The sequence below is a fragment of the Rhinoderma darwinii genome, chromosome 10 (assembly GCF_050947455.1).
Source record: "Rhinoderma darwinii isolate aRhiDar2 chromosome 10, aRhiDar2.hap1, whole genome shotgun sequence".
Classification (NCBI taxonomy): Eukaryota; Metazoa; Chordata; class Amphibia; order Anura; family Rhinodermatidae; genus Rhinoderma; species Rhinoderma darwinii.
The window spans coordinates 7,270,231-7,283,466 of NC_134696.1; the positions used below are offsets into that span (position 1 = coordinate 7,270,231).

The 13,236-nt window shown below is 42.0% G+C and overlaps 1 protein-coding gene and 1 long non-coding RNA gene across 3 annotated transcripts in view; one reads left to right on the plus strand and one right to left on the minus strand.

The window, feature by feature from the left end:
* LOC142661751 (uncharacterized) overlaps nt 1-13,236 on the minus strand; it is a 111,216-nt gene that overhangs the window by 35,775 nt on the left and 62,205 nt on the right. For both annotated transcript variants that reach the window (XR_012850807.1, XR_012850806.1), the window contains exon 3: nt 11,096-11,227. This is a non-coding gene — a long non-coding RNA (uncharacterized LOC142661751). The remainder of the gene's footprint in view (nt 1-11,095; nt 11,228-13,236) is intronic.
* Nucleotides 1-13,236, plus strand: part of CLMP (CXADR like cell adhesion molecule) — a 74,796-nt gene that overhangs the window by 29,160 nt on the left and 32,400 nt on the right. The gene's annotated exons all lie outside the window — the stretch shown is intronic.

Sequence of the window (13,236 nt, forward strand, 5' to 3'; positions counted from 1 at the left end):
ATATATATATATATATATATATATATATACACACACAAAAGTATATATTCACATTGCTATCAGGGGCGTAGCTATAGGGGGTGCAGAGTTAGCAGTCGCACCCTAGCCCAGGAGTCTGAGGGGGCAAAAAGCCCCTCAGCCACATAAGAAAACACCAGTATTATAAATGATAAATGGTAGGTGGGGGGGGGGGCCCTGTTATAGAATTTCGTTTCAATAGTTTTTATTGGAGTTTTTACATGAGTCATAAAACACATAAACATATCATGCCTTAATATATAACGCTCATTCACTTATTTCGCATTAAAGCATATGATCTCAGTGTCATTTCGGACTTAGTGGAAATATCAGCATGAAAAATTAACAAGTAAACTAGGAATAACATGGAACACACAAAAAACAAAACAAAAAAGAAAACAACTCTGCAGCAATACTTGATATTATAGACATTGTCAGTATACCGCTAAATAGCTATGCATTTGTTGTCTCATCACAGGCATAGACCGAAGACAACGTATCTCTACTCATTTTCTATACAGAGTACCATTCATTGTTATTTATGAAATATACTGTTAACCCAGGGGTTCCATAATAGACTAAATTTGGAAAAAGAAGAATTACCCAGTGCTATTATTCTCTCATATGTATATGTCGTGTTGAGTGAGAGTATTAGTTCATCTATTGAAGGAGCATCTATCTTCTTCCAGCGACGTGTAATAGTTAACTTAGCCAGTGCCATAATTTTACATATCAAGCATCTCATGACAAAGGGGAAGATATCTAGATCAAGAGATAATAATGCTAGCTGAGGAGCACGTGGGATTGGGCATTGAAATATTTGACCCAAAAGTTCAAATACCTGTGTCCAAAATCCTTCTATTTTGGGACATTGCCACATAATGTGAAAGAGGGTGCCTTTGTTGCCGCAACCCCTCCAGCATGTAGACGTTGATTCAGGGTACATCTGATGCAGTCTGTCAGGAGTAAAGTACCATCTCAAAGAAGTTTTAATTGCTGTTTCTACATGTTGGATACATGGAAGGGCTGTGTGTATGAGTTTAAAGGAGGCCAGCCAATCTGTATCATCAAATGTCATCTTTAGATCTCTTTCCCACAGCTTAATCAGATGGAATTTAGTAAATGAATAATGAGAGTTAATCGTATTGTATATGGGTTTTAAACCCTTAACTCGTCTGGAAAAGTGGCCAAATAATTTAAAGTTACATAGCGCATCCAGGTTATTGTTACTCATAATGCAGTGTTTTATTTGCAAATACTTGAAAAAATCTGAGTTGGATAGAGAAAATTTAGTCTTGAGATGTTCAAAGCTCACCAATTGACTGCGCTCAAACAATGAGGAAACCGTTTTGATACCATTTACAATCCATGATGATAAAGATAGGTTAGGAATTATCAGCATAAAAAATTCTAAGGGGATATAATTTTTAAGTAAAGGAACCCGTTGGGACGTATTATGTTGAATGTACTTCCAACATTCCAAAGTAGTCTTTGTCAATGGGGATAGTGGGCAGGGGTATGGTAATTCCCAAAATTGTAAGAATAAAATTGTTTTTAGTGGCAGGGGCGAAGTGTAGGAAGCTTCTATTTGAACCCATTGTTTAACTTCTTTCATATCCCACCAACTAGATATCTGCGCTACTTGCGTAGCAATATAATAACTGTGGATGTCTGGAATACCTAGCCCGCCTATCTTTCTATCTTTAGTAAGCAAATGCATGGAAATTCTAGGCTGTTTTTTTGACCAAACATACTGGGAGAGGGTTTTTTGCACCGTCTGAAAAAAACTCTTAGGGAGGGCAATAGGCAAAGTTCTGAATAGGTATAAAAGTTTGGGTAGTAATAGCATTTTGTATGCTGCAATCCTGCCAAGCCATGATGTTTCAAATTTCAGAAGCCGTTCCGTGTCTTTTTGAATGGACTTTAAAAGTGGTTCGTAATTAGCCTCATAAAGGTCTCTAAAGGAAGAGGTTAAAGTTATACCCAAATACCGAATGCCCTTGGGTTGCCAGTCAAAAGGGTATTTATTTTTAAGGAAATATAACGTGGAGGAGTCTAGGTGAAAAGGAAGTATTTGTGACTTTTTCGCATTTAATTTATAGTAGGAAATTTTTCCAAACACATTAATAATGTCCATGATTGAGGCCAACGAAGATTCTGGTTCAGTGATGGACAGTATGATGTCGTCTGCGTATAGCGAAATAATATGTGATTTGTCTCGACACTGTATTCCTTGAATTTCCGAACAGAGTTTAATGTGTTGAGCTAACGGTTCCATGGATAATATAAAGATTATTGGGGATAGTGGACACCCTTGTCGGGTACCATTAGATATGTTAAATTCTGTGGATAGAATCCCATTGGTGTATACTTTCGCTGTAGGCGCCGAGTATAGCGCTCCAATGGCCCTCAACATTGTATCCCCAATTCCCATCTCTTGAAGGGTCGCAAAGGCGTATGACCAGTTAATTCGGTCGAACGCCTTTTCGGCATCTAAGGCCAACATCAAAGCTGGTGTGGCTCGCGTTTCAGTGAGGTGGATTAGGTTTAAGATCTTTCTTGTGTTGTCTGACGCTTGCCTTCCTTTAACAAAGCCCACCTGGTCTGCACTCACCAATGTGGTCAAGAGGGGAGAAAGCCTTGTTACAATTAGTTTGGCATAAATTTTTAAGTCTGAATTCAAAAGCGAAATTGGTCTAAAATTTTGTGGCACATCAGGTTCTTTACCTGGTTTAGGGAGAGTGACAATGATGGCTGACTGGTTTTCTTTCGGGAAGGAACCATTATCCATGGCATATTGAAAAATTTTTGTCAAGTAAGGGATTAATATGTTGGATACGGTTTTATAATAGGAATTTGAAAGGCCATCTGGACCTGGAGATTTGCCTTGTGGAAGGGAACGAATAGTTTGCATAATTTCTTGCGGTGTGACTGGAGCATTTAATGATTCCCGTTGTTCTATTGACAATTTTGGCAAAGATGCCTTCTTGAGAAAATCAATTATCTCCGGGGGGTTGGGGCTGTCAATGAAAGGGTCGTCTTTTAAGTTATAAAGGGATGAATAATATCTACGAAATTGATCCACAATGTCTCTGGGGTCAAGTATTTTTTTCCTATTATGAGGATCTATCAAGTAAGGGATTCTAGTTTTTTGATGTTGAGTTTTAAGACGGGCGGCTAGTAACTTCCCTGCCTTATTGTTTTGTGAATAGTATCGGGCTTTAGTTTTCCTTAAATTTTTTTCATACTCCGATAGTAAGCAGAGACGAAGGCGTTGGCGTAGGAGGAGTAGTTGGGAGGCCCCTTCGGTAGAAGGTGATATTTTGTTTTTTGTGTCTAAGGTGCGGATCTCAGTTGAAATCGAGGATATCTCTGCTGCCCGAGCTTTCCGTAGGGTGTGACTTAGTCGGATGAAAGTACCCCTAATGTATGCTTTGTGTGCAATCCAAAGGGAGGAGATCCCGACATCCGGCGTATCGTTTTGTTGAAAGTACTCGTGAAGATCTCTTTCTATATCTTTTTTATAAGTAGGATGTGATAAGAGGAAGGGATTGCATCTCCAGAGGAAATCTGGAGGCGTACTATACGATTCAGCAATCGTCAGAGTAATTGGCGCGTGATCCGACCACTGAATACTTCCAATAGTCGTAGTCTGAGACAGAAGAAGTGTGTTTTTATCTATTATGAACATGTCAATTCTAGAGTAGCTATTATGTACTTGGGAATGAAACGAGTAGTCACGCTCTGAGCCATGTTGCATACGCCAGATATCGTACAGCTCCTCCCCCCAGAACCAATCCCCCAGGGCAACTCTTGAGAACCGGGAATGTGAAGAGGTATCTATGTCAACATCTGCGACAGCATTGAAGTCCCCACATATAATTAAGTGTCCCTGTTTATGTTTGGAGATCAATCTATGAATTTTGTGTAGAAATCTCATCTGATGAGTATTAGGTGCATACAGCGTTAGCAGGGAGTATTTTACATTATTGATTAGACAAATCAGAAAGATATATCTGCCGTTAGGATCAACAAACAATTCAATTTCTTGAAAAGCAACTGAGGATCTTATAGCCATCAGCACTCCCCGGGTTTTGGTAGAGTAGTGTGATTGAAAAACATAAGGAAATTGAGGATGTTTGATGCGATGTGCATCTTGTTTCAAAAGGTGAGTTTCTTGTATACAAAGAACTTCACATGCTAATTGTTGCGCTTCTTTCCACATATACGCCCTCTTATGTGGACTGTTGAGGCCATTCACGTTTAGAGAGCCAATCTTAAGAGCCATTATAAAAGGGTGTGAACTGCTGACTATAAGCTTCCCCAGGTGTAAAAGTCATACATTTTTCATTACAGAACTGGTATGGTCTAGTCGGTACTGGTAGATATGCCTTTTGGTGGCCGTATGTGCATACTTGAAATAAAGATAGCTGCAAAAAACAAACAAAAGGTAACATAACAAAAGTATGTAAATACTTAATCAAAAGAAGGTCTGAACACCCTGAAGGTTCAGACATATGCAGGGGGGGAAACAGTCCGCCTGCAACCGGCTTTCTTTGGCCTCAAGAAGCCCAGCATCGTTCCTGCCATATGGTGTACCTCAGCGTCGCGGGCGGTTTCGGAGGTTGACTACTCGCCATTCATCGTGCACAGGCTGCGGGGGAGCTCTCTTTGTAGCTTCTGGAAGACCTTCCGCAACGGAGATACCCCATTGCTGGAGGAGTACCGCTCCGTCTCCAACGGATCTGATTGTGTGTATGGATCCATTCCTGTTTATCACTAACCGCACTGGGAATCCCCATTTGTATAGGATCTTGTGTTCTCTCAGCGCAGTAGTGATGGGGGAAAGTTCTCTCCTAAGTTGTAGAGTAACAGCGGATAGGTCTGCATATACAGCAATCTGGTTGTATTGCGCAGGAAGAATCTCTTTTTGTCTGACGGCAATCATAAAGTTATCTTTTACGTGGAAAAAGTGGAAGCGGGCCAATACATCTCTTGCAACATCATCAGCAAGATGCTTGGGTCTAGGGACCCTATGGGCTCTATCGATAATCAAATCTCTGGTTGTGCAATTAGGTAGCACAGACTTGATAAATTCTTGAATATAAAGGGTCAAATCCTTGGGTGCTATATCTTCAGGTATCCCTCTAAATTTGACATTGTTGCGTCGGGAGCGATCCTCTAAGTCGGCCATTTTAGCTTTCATTTGTGAGACTTTTGCATCCAATTCGTAATGGGCATCTATGAGCTCATTATGAGAAGCGGCAAAGTCGCTCATTTTTGATTCGATATGTTGAACCCTGTCTTCCACTGCGTGTATCGCTTCTGACATAGGTTTAAGTAAGTGAGCAAAACCAGAGTAAAGAGACTGCTGCAGAGCTTGCAGCATAGACTTGAGAGTTAATTCTGTGACAGGGTTAGATGAGGATGGCATGTCAGTTAAAACATCTGAAGACATACCTTCGTCGTCATGGCCATCTTTGTCCGATCCCGATGGGGTCTGAGCGAGATGAGGGCCCTTCTTCTGCTGTTTCCCAGGGCTCCTAGATGTAGGAGGTAGAGTGGAGGAGGACGAGGTTCCGTGTGACTGATCTCTAAGATGGCGGCCTCTGAGTCCCGGCAGCCTCATAGTTATAGGAGACCCTCTTGTTTGAGGAGAAGCCGACTGCATGTCAGGTGATAGAGCCGGGACAGAGCTGCTTCTACGAGGTGGCGATGTGGAGAGCGGGGATCTCGGAGCGGAGGTAAGTGAGCCTGCTTGTGAGCAGGCATCGGCGCCATTTTGGGCCGTCTGCTTGTCGTGAGGAAAGTAAAAATCCAGCAGTTTCGCCGGTCTGGACGCCGCTTTTCCTCTTCTAGGCATGCCTGGTGGTGTTATCCTCCGGTACAGTGGATTCTGGATGTAAAGGAGGTATTAGGCGTTGGATTGTCGCTGTATGTCGGTAAGGCAGGTTGGAGCCGAGGTTTCAAGCGGCCATTTAGTCCGGTAGCCAAGCCACGCCCCCCTGTTATAGAATTTGAATTGGGGCCCCAAGCTTCAAGTTATGTCTCTGAGTGCAATGCAATGTCCCTGATAATATTTTTTAGGTGCTTATAGCGTATAATCATTCTCCATGCACTAACTTCATGCTACCCTTATACTTGTACACAGCAGCAAACCTAAACAAGCAGAGCTGCAGTTTAAAGCAAGGTGGAAAGACACAGCAGCCTGAGCTTCTTATATGTCAGGAGTTGGATTTCAAACTACCTCAGATTCCAATAGACAATGTAGCTAATCCCGAATCAGTGATCATAGCTAAAGTGCAGCTAACATTGAACAGAAGTACCAAGTAAGAATAACCCAACTGTACAGACTTACATAGGATTGTCTGAGTTGCTTTTTTCATTTATCGTTAAATTCACACTACTGTCAACATTTCTAAGAGCAGAAAAACTCTAATAACGGAGTGCCGGATCCGTTGTACCAAAGACACCACCCCAACGGACCCCAATGACTTATAAAGGGATCCGTCATGTTCCGTCACGGTGTCAGCCATACTGACAGGAAGACTAGCGCTGCAAATATGACGGGACTGCTAATGGAAGCTCCTAACGGCAGAACGGTGGCTCATTGGTTAGCACTGTTGCCTTGCAGCGCTGGGGTCCTGGGTTCGAATGTGACCAAAGACAACAGCTGCATGGAGTTTATATGTTCTCCTTGTGTTTGTGTGGGTTTCCCCTGGATACTCCAGTTTCCTCCCACATTCCAAAAATATACAAATAGGGAATTTAGACTGTGAGCCGAACAGGGACCGATGTAAGGTACGGCAATCTCAGTAAAGTACTGCGCAATATGTTGGTGCTATATAAATTAAAATAATAACATGTCACAGAATATTTCATCCTGGAGTTGTACAGCTTCAATGTCATCTTTACATCAATCACTAGAATAAGGAAGCATGCACAAATCCCAATCTTCATTTGGATGTTTTTAAATCTCATTACTACATTACCCACAAGCCGGGCAGAATGCTATTTTGTCATCCAGTAACATATCTAATCATGTCACCACAGATGCTATTTTTAGGCCCTTGCTAATTTAACTAACTTAATCTCCGTCTGTTGGAGAAAGATTATTTTGAGCAGTAAAAACTGGGGCATCAAATTCATGTATTATAGGTTATTTATGCAGACAGAGCGCTCCAGTGCAACTTGCATGTGGTAAGCGGCATCCAGTCTATGGAACGGGTTACTCACGGCTGCAATGCACGTTCACTTTGACAAATCACCATTCTCTAGCCCATTAATTTCTGCGGTACATTGTTGCCATTATTTTTTTTTCTACCTATTAAATGCATAAATGATGTTTTTCAGCCTCACTTCATTGAATTATGCAGGGACTGTCCGTATTTATTTGTTTATTGCAGTATGTTTCATTCCAGTTGGGAATTTGCCAATTAAAATTCATTTTTATTGAAAGCAGCTGTTTTTCTGTATTTATATGGTACAAGGAGTGGATAAAGCCTGGGCTCAGTTAAAATCAAACCTCTTTTATATGTTACCGTGCATTGTAACACACGCTAAAGTCAGTCAATAAGGAGGGAAGACGAAAATGACATTTAAAGGTTTGTTACAAACATCTGGAATTATTTCCCAACTCCCCAAAAAAACAATAAAGAAAATGGGTGCTGGCTACATAAAGTATATAAAGACTAGTTATTTTATATTTTTAAGGTTTCGGAGTACCATAACAGAAAATGTACATTATTGTCCCCTTTGAGCACAATTTTATAGGCAAAATACACAGCAAAAAACGCTTTCTCTTTCTCCCATTGATTTCAATGGGAGGTCATAGGCGGAACCGCATGCTGCTTTTTTTCCTGCGAGTAGCTAAAAGCCGCCGCGGAAAAAACGCCTCCGCCTCCCATTTAAATCAATGGGTGGCGGTTTCGGCTGTTTGTTGGCACCGTTTCTTAGTTACATAGTTACATAGTTTGTATGGCTGAAAAAAGACACATGTCCATCAAGTTCAACCAAGGGACGGGAAAAGGGAAGGTAAAAATTTCTATACATAGGAGCTAATATATTTTTGTTCTAGGAAATTATCTAAGCCTTTTTTGCAGCATCTCCTGTCCCTGCTGTGACGGCTCCTGCGGTGACTATTCCATATATTCACCGTTCTCACAGTAAAGAAGACTTGTCGCCTCTGCATGTTGAACCTTTTTTTCTCCAGACGGAGGGAGCGCCCCCTTGTTTTTTGAGGGGGTTTTACATGGAACAGGATTTCACCATATTTTGTGTATGGGCCATTAATATGTTTATATAAATTAATCCTGTCCCCCCTTAGTCGTCTTTTTTCAAGGCTAAATAGGTTTAATTATTTTCATCTTTCCTCATAACTTAGATTCTCCGTGCCCCTTATTAGCTTCGTTGCTCTTCTTTGTATTTTTCATCCTTTCTATGAACTGGAGCCCAGAACTGGACTGCATATTCTAGATGAGGCCTCACTAATGCTTTGTAAAGTGGTAATATTACATCCCTGTGCCGCGAGTCCATGCCTCTTTTAATACACGACAATATCTTGCTGGCCTTTGAAGCAGCTGATTGACATTGTGCTGTTATTTCGTTTATGATTTAAAAGTACACCCAAATCCTTCTCAACAAGTGACTCCCCCAGTGTAGGTCCCCCTAGGACATTCTGATGCTGCAGATTATTACACCCAGATCCTTCTCAACAAGTGACTCCCCCAGTGTAGGTCCCCCTAGGACATTCTGATGCGGCTTTCGCGGCAAAATCAGCATTAAAAAAACTCTGCGTGAACTGGGCCTTATAGTCCAGAGATGTATTCACAACTCTGCTAGCTGCAGAGCTGAAATCTGCCCATACTTTCTGCTTGTTCAGTATCTGCACAGAGTTTGATCTGTTGATTTGCATTCTGGGAAGTGTCATTGCCTAAAACCAGATACTGTATAGTAATCTAATACAGATTGCAGTGCATAAAATTAGCTCAAATAAGCTGATAGGGGTGTGTCTGTTGACTACCTTGTTGACTGTTTCCAGTAGAAAACAGCAGAAATGTTAATGCAGCTCTGGACTTTAAAAGGCCACATGCACACGATGCGTATTAAGTGCAGATTTGACGCAAGGATTTTCCTGCGGCAAATCCATAGGGTGTGTATTACCAGCAAAGTAAATGAGATGTCCAATAATCTCAACTACACGTTGCAGAATTTTTCTGCACATAAATTGACTTGTATGTATTTTAAAACTGACATGCACAAAAAGTGACATGCACTTCTTTTTACGGGGTGTCTTATAAAAACGCTGCGAAATACACTTTCTCTGCCTCCGATTGATGTCAATGGGAGGTCAGAGGCGTAAACGCCTGAAGATGGGGCATGTCTCGCGGGAAAAAAACACCTCCGACTCTCATTGAAATCAATGGGAGGCATTTTCATCCGTTTTTGGCGCGTCTTCTGATGCGGTTTCCGCGTCAAAAAACTCGTCAAAAAACTCTGTGTGAACTAATAGGGTTAAACTTCTTCAAAAATGGAACTTTGGCTTTTCAGATTGACTTGTTCTTCAACTTTGGCAGAACTAGGAATTGAATCACTATACTTTATTGAGTTTAGAAATTGCCAAGCAACAAACTTTCAATCATTGAGAGAGCGAATGAGGGGGGATTCATATTCTTCGTACACGTCAGTCCACAGGGAAATAATTCCTGTTGAACATAATATCCTCAACTAGAAGAAGTTGGTGAACACTGATGTTCTGTCCTGATTTCACCCCGTAAGAATATATTGAAGAAAAGAGGAATAATTCATAGTGAAAGCAATAGGAGGTTCTCGGTGCTTAAAAATTATCTGTAAGGGCTAGTTCACGCAGCCGAAATTTTGCAGGCGAGATCCGCTGCGGCACTATTCTTGCCGTCAGCAGGAAGATTCCTCCTCCCATTGACTTCAATGAGAGGATTGGGCGGAATATGCCCAAAGAACGAGCAGGGTGCTTATTTTTCCTGCTAGCTGAAAAAAATCAGCCAGCGGGAAAAATAAGCATCCGACTCCCATTGAAATCTATGGGAGGCTTAGGCTATGTTCACACGGAGTATTTTGGGGGAGGAATATCTGCCTCAAAATTCCGTTTGGAACTTTGAGGCAGATATTCCTCTCCCTGCACGCCGATTTTCGCGGCAATTATAGCGCCGTTTTTCGCCCGCGGCCATTGAGCGCCGCGGGCATAAAACAGCGAGATATACGCTTTCTCCTGCCTCCCATTGAAGTCAATGGGAGGTCCGAGGCGGAAGCGCCCGAAGATAGGGCATGTCGCTTCTTTTTCCCGCGAGGCAGTTTTACTGCTCGCGGGAAAAAGACGCCGACGCCTCCCATTGAAATCAATGGGAGGCGTTCTCGGGCCGTTTCTGCCGAGTTTTGCGACGCGGTTTCCGCGTCAAAAAACTCGTCAAAATACCCCGTGTGAACATAGCCTTAATCTTGCAGTGGAATCTGTGACAGATTCTGCCTGCAAAATTCTTTATGTAAACATAGCCTAAGGGTATGTTCACACGCTGAGAGGCAGTTACGTGTGAAAAGACAGACTGTTAACAGCTGCCTCGTTTCACATGTAAAAGCTCCTCCTCGTAATTTACGAGGCGTCTGAGACGCTCGTAAACCTTGAGCCGTGCTTCATTGATTTAAATGAACGGCTCAAATTACGTGGCAAAGAAGTGCCCTGCACTTCTTTGCCGAGGCAGTAAATTTACGGGTCGTCGTTTGACAGCTGTCAAACGACGACTCGTAAATAACAGGTCGTCTGCACAGTACGTCGGCAAACCCATTCAAATGAATGGGCAGATGTTTGCCGACGTATTGTAGCCATATTTTCAGACGTAAAACGAGGCATAATACGCCTCGTATACGTCTGAAATTTGGCCGTGTGAACATACCCTAAGATCTCCTATGCTACCCCATCTGAGGGCAGCATAGGAGAGAGGTGGGTGCTGAACATCAGGGGTTTATATAGGGAGTTTTGTGCAGCACAAAACACACACCTAGTTACACAGTATTTATTATTATTAATAATAATAATAATTTATACCTCTGTGAAGATGATGATAATGATGATGATGATAATGGCAGTTCGAACTAGGATGAAGCAATCTACATTCTGACCACTCTTGAGAATACCAGACAGCATTGTTGATCTACATCGATTGAAGTCACCGCAGATCTGGAAAACAACGTACATTATTAAGCTTTTAATCTTTATGATTGTTTTATATTAAACGTCTTTAACTAGAGACCAGACAACCCTTTTAATGTATCCCGCTTATATTTTTGAACAATACATGCACAGCGAGTAAACATTACAGAGAATGCTCTCCTGTGGTTGGGGTCTTTTACACCCTTGGATTATTCAGTGTTGTGTATAGTATGAATCTCAATGTTACACCAGAAAAATAATTAGACTCTTCATAAAAATAATAATAACAATAACCTCCCTGGAGTTAACAATCTGCATTGCAATTTGAATTCCCTGGAGGTATAAGCAAAATTCTTTACATTTGGCAGCAATTCCAGATCTGTCCTTTGGTTTGAGCTGATCCTCTGAGGAGGTGTAGGGGCTACTGGAGGGAGATAAACATTCCTGTCTAGTGGGGCTTGGGGTGGACCACGCTTGTTTACACATCCTGAGAGGCACATATGGGGAAACTCAGCTTCTCTGTGGATGTGTGCAGGGGACTGTTTAATTTGAGTGATCATTGTTTTTAATATAATGATCATAATCCCTTGGGAGGACAACTCACGAGCCAGGCTGCACGCATTGGGGACTGATGTGGCTCGTGGGAGCAGGTGACCTTTTGTCTTTTGACCCTGAATTTCAAAGAAGACTGATGAGAAGCAGCTGTCCTAGAAATGAAGTTTTGTTTAAATTCCAGTAAGTCAACATTCCTCAGGGAGACAAACTAATTATCTGCAGAAACACTGCGGCCGTCTTCTCCTTTTAATAGATATTCGAATTAATGTTCATTTGTTAAGCCTAAATACATTACGGAAGTGGTCATTTACCACCCAGGACCTAGATTACTATTGGTATGTCACCATTGATTAACCTATTCCAATAGACTAGTCAACTGCATGTATAGAAATTCCCTAAGGGCTCATTCAGACGAGCGTGATTCCTGTCCGTGTGCTGTGTGTTGAAACAAAGCACAGCGCACGGACCCATTGATTTCAATGGGGCTATCGAGACATGCGTGAGTTTTTACGCAGCAATTATCTGTTGCGTGAAACTTACTGCACGTCCAATATTGGTGCGTTCCCACGCACCTAGTCACCCATTGAAGTCAATGGATACGTGAAAACCACGGACAGCACATGGACGCACATCTGTGTGCTGTCCGTGTTTCACGCATCAATTACATAGAAATAATTGAAAACAAAAGTGCTTGTGCGGACGTGAAAAACTCATGCCACACGCAAAGCACACTGATGTAAAAATGCGATGCACACGCGCAAAAAACGCTGCGTGAATATAGCCTTGGCACAGTCTTATTAATGGATTTCATTCCTTACTAATAAAGCAGGATTCAACTTTCCTAAATTCCCTGCTACTCTATGGGGAGAATACAGGCTGCTGTAAACAGGAGTTATATAAAGGCATGGCCAGACGTGGTGTATTTCTGCCGACACTGTCCGCATCAATGCCACACATAATCTGCGTTGCAGATTCTGTTGCGGCTTTGCCTAAAATCTGCAGTAAATTGATGCGGATTAGCCGTTGCATATTCAGGTGAAGAGTAGTTCCTGCTGTCTTTTAAAACATTTCATCTCAGTCTGGCTATAGACCTCGAAACACATAGGTCCAGCCAGAATGAAGAAATATCCTGTTTGTAAAACCAATACGCAACACAACACACATAACATCTCCGGATTTCATTGCGGAATTTTGAAACTCCATTGAAGTCAATGGAGAAAATCCGCAATAAGTCCGCAACAAGTCCGCTACACGTCCGCAACAGCCAGTGTATGCTGCGGACACCAAATTCCGCACCACAGCCTATGGTCCGCAGCGGAGTTTTCCGCCACGTGTGCACGAACCTAACTAAAAAGGTGTGGAAACCAATGGAGAAACTGTCCGTTGCGGATTTCCGCAGCGGAATTCCAGAGCAATTCCGCCACGTCTGGCCATGCCCTTATTGTATGTTCAATTTAAAGGCAATTATTCACATAATAAAA